At 39.5% G+C, this 3928-nt stretch overlaps 1 pseudogene; it reads left to right on the forward strand.

The window, feature by feature from the left end:
* The first annotated feature begins 637 nt into the window (after positions 1 to 637).
* LOC101712004 (vacuolar ATPase assembly protein VMA22 pseudogene) lies at positions 638 to 1817 on the forward strand (annotated as a pseudogene).
* The last annotated feature ends 2111 nt before the right edge of the window (positions 1818 to 3928 follow it).

Genomic DNA, 3928 nt, shown 5'->3' on the forward strand with positions numbered 1-3928 from the left:
TTCATGCCCTGAAATTGAAAGCTTCATGTGAAAAGGCCCTATCACTCTTATGTATAGGTTCAGGTCTGGGGACTAGAACATAGTTGATGCTAATGAAATATTTGGGTAATACATAGTTTTTCTTTACATTTTATTCTTGAGATTCTTTGCTTTTGACTTTCACATTATGTCAGGCAAATCCATCCAGACATGGTCATAATTGTTTCTCATCTAGACTACTATAGTGCTCCCTACTGGTGTCTGTGCTTTCAGTTTTGCTTCTGTCCAGTCTGTCCATACCACCTGTGTCCAGAGATTACCATATCAAAGTGAGTGTGGCACCTTCCTCTCCAATAAGCAAATATACCAACAGAAATTCTCCAGGCCTCCTCATTCCCATTAGGACGAACTTCTTAAGTTGACTGGAATAGTATGGTGAGTCCTTATCGCTCCTACCTTTCCTTATTTGAGTACTGGGAAGAGTAAATAAATTGCGTAAGTGATCCTTTGGCAGTTCTTCTACATTATATTTTTCTCAGCTGGATAATAGCTGTAAGCCAGACAAAAATCTTTTGAGATTACATTCTTTAGTGGACTTATACTGTATTCTGTTTTTAATATTAATAATTAAGGATGGGAGAAGCGACTGTGGCTGGCCATGGCTGGTCAGGACCTGCCGGAATAGCTAGACTCGCTGCTCCTGCAGCTGCTCAGGGACCTGGAGGAGCTGGATGTGAAGTGGGTGGTGCTGAACACCCATGTGGAGGAGGGCTGGCTGTCGCTTGCCAAGGCTCACTATGCCATGGGTAACAAGTCGGTGGGGCCCCTGCAGTATGCCTCTCGCATGGAACTTCGGGTCTGTGTGTGAGCCAGCGAGGATCAGGACAGACTCCAGACATTCAGAGGGTGGTGAGAGCTGACACCCAGACTCCAGAGCAGGCAGGGCCTTGAGAGGCAGCCGTGCGCAGGCAGAAGGGCCCCATTAAGTCTCCAGAGCCAGAGTTCTGCAGCCCCACGGGACCCCCTGAACTGGTTTGGAATCCTGGTTCCTCACAGTCTGTGACAGGCCCAAGCCAGCTTTCAGGTTGGCCTTCAGCTAGCTGCAGATATAACCAGCCTATGGACCCGCATTGACTGGTGTCAAAACCAGTTCCAGGGGCTCCAGGAGAAGCTCAGGCAGTTGGAGTCTGCTGTTGCCTGACTTGTGTCCACAGAGGCAGACATTGAGCACTGCTGTTTCCAGATGTGGCTGCCTTGTCTCAGGCCTTCTTTCTTCACAGATAGCCCCTACTCCTACCTCTGCCCCCACTTAATTCCTCTTCTTAAGATGTTTCCTCCTACATGTTCTAACTTTGTGAGGTATGGAATTTGAAGAGGCCAACCGAACAATGTTGAAAGCTACTTCTAGGAAACCACTTCTAGGCCTGAGTTCTCACAGGACCTACTGTCCAGGGAACAGGCAAAGGGCTGTTCGTGTAATTCAACAATGGAACAGCCTCAAGTCAGTCAGCTGTGGTATTGTTTCCAGATGATAAAACACTGTGAACAGTGGCAAGAAAGGACAAGAAGGAATGCTTCAGGGTCACCAGATCATCAGAACTAACATGGATGGAGGAAAAGACCATGCACAACTGATATATCAGGACAGTATGATTCTAGTCAGTAAAAATACAGCTAATGGGTGTAGTTGTACACACCCGTAGCCCCAGCTACTTGGAAAGCTAAGTTAGGAGACTCACTTGAGAGCTCCAGTGAGGAATCAGCCTGGGTAACAGTGAGATACCACATCAAAACAACAGAAAGAACAAAATAAAAAAATAACCCAAGTACATGGGCAGCCCTTAAGTTCTAAACAAGGAAATAAAAGAAGACCTGACTTAGATTTTCAAGGAAGAAGAGACCTTGCAGGTTTATAAAACTTTACTTTGTCTTTTCTGGAGTTTACCTTTCTCTTTTCATTTGTTGAAAAGTTATGCTTCCTAATCTGGGAACTCTGTCCTTGCTTGGCTTTTCTCCTGGGTTGTTACCTTTGTAGCAGTTTCTGGCAGCTCTTTCTGTTTGGTGAGTGGTCTGTAATCCTTTTTGTTCATAATAAGATGTAAATACTTTTTCTGTTTGTCTTTTACCTTTGTTTTTAGGGTTTAAAATTTTTCTACATTGCAAAATAAAACATTACATCAAAAAAATTAAGGATGAATCATTAAACCTTTTAAAATGAAAAAAATATGCCATTGAATTAATGTGATAAAAAATAAATAACTCTTATAGTGTTCCTTAAGATTAAAAGATCATATAAAAAGATATTCATAAGCCAATGTTAGAGTTTTCTTTAAGAATCATCTTTGGATCTACTCTAAGATATGAATAAATGTTCAATTGAATCACAAGTTTTCAGACATTACTAAATGTCAAAATTAGTTTTGCCTAGAAAACTTCCAAAGCAGTTATTACTTGTGTCCCACAGACATGTATCAGTAGTGTCCTTGAGCATTTTCTAATTGTGAGATATGGCCTAATGACCTCAATAATTTACAATATATTCATTATTGTGCCCTCTCAATACTCCAAACTCTTTTATGTAATAAATGCTATTTTAAGAGTGAAAATTTCTTTGCTGGTTCCTATGAACATAAATACTCTTCCTCCTTCTCCAAATAAAAAGCCAAATCAGATCTAGTGTTGGGACAAATAGTTTAAATATTGTAAAAACTTTAATCCGTGAATTATATAATATGTGAAAGCTGTGGATATGTTGAAATTATTTAAAATTGTTACTTTCTGATTCTACCTTTATCTTCTTTTCTTCCATTACAGGGAGAGCATATTGCTATTGCCTTCTCTTTCTTCACTGTTATTAACTTTTCCCCTTTCATCAGAAAAAAGATCTTATCTTCTTTGATTCTCTTACTGATATTTTAAAAGAACATTTTTTCCCTCTCTTGCTGTCCCTCTCAGGCAAGTCCTATTTCAATTGTCCTTTGTCATTCATTGTCAGTCTTTGTGTCCATCCTCTTATCCCAGCCTAATTTTTTTCCTTTTCCATTTTTTCTGTGGGATGGGGTGCAGAAGTGGAAGGAATTCGTGTTACAAGTCTCATATCAATTTCAGGCTTTAAGTAAAATGCAATTGTTTTCAAAGGGAAATTGTGGTATGTACCAAAAAGACAAGGTTTCTTTGTTACAATAAATTGGAGCCTCATACAACTCATACACATTTGAAGAAATTTCTAAAAAGAACTTCTAAATAACTGATAACTGGAAAATCTTGATTTGGGGCTCCAGTCACTGAAGATAAGGAAAGACATCTGCTTCAGAACTCCCATCTGGCTTTTACACATACATTTCAGGCTCAGTATGCTCTTGCTCTTTCTTTTTTTCTGTGCCCATCTGCTTGTATGTTCCATTCTCACCCTAGCATATTTTCAGACCCTTGCCATAGGGCAGAAGTGCCAAGCAATTATTTGTTGATATAGATAGCCCACATAATACTGTAAGTGACATCTGTTCCTTAGGAAATCCCTCCCTTGTGGCAGCAGTGTCATACTGGCAGCTCATAGGAATATCAGAATTGACATACAGGGACAATTGCATGTTTCATCTTACCCTGAATTCTCACTCCAAAAGCATCCCATACCAGATGCTTTAGAGGGCCATGTAACCCCCTGACTCTTTCTCTTGTTTGCTCTAAACCTATAGTAATTGGCAATACTACACTATGGGGAAAATTTCTTCCTGACCCCAGCTGGTAAACAAATTATGCCCTAAAGCATAAAGACTGACATACTTTAAATTTTATTATAGCTAAGATGGTGAAAAATGAAATGTTTTTAATGTCAGTATGCTTACTAGATTGTTTCATTGAAATAATATCTCAAATAATAAATTCCACAAATTACTCTTAATAACTACTACTTGGCAAAATTACAATGACAGATGAACATTTTGTTCTT

The sequence above is a fragment of the Heterocephalus glaber genome, unplaced genomic scaffold (genome assembly GCF_053883595.1).
Source record: "Heterocephalus glaber isolate CG9 unplaced genomic scaffold, H.glaber_assembly_v1.0 deba00000546, whole genome shotgun sequence".
Lineage (NCBI taxonomy): Eukaryota > Metazoa > Chordata > Mammalia > Rodentia > Bathyergidae > Heterocephalus > Heterocephalus glaber.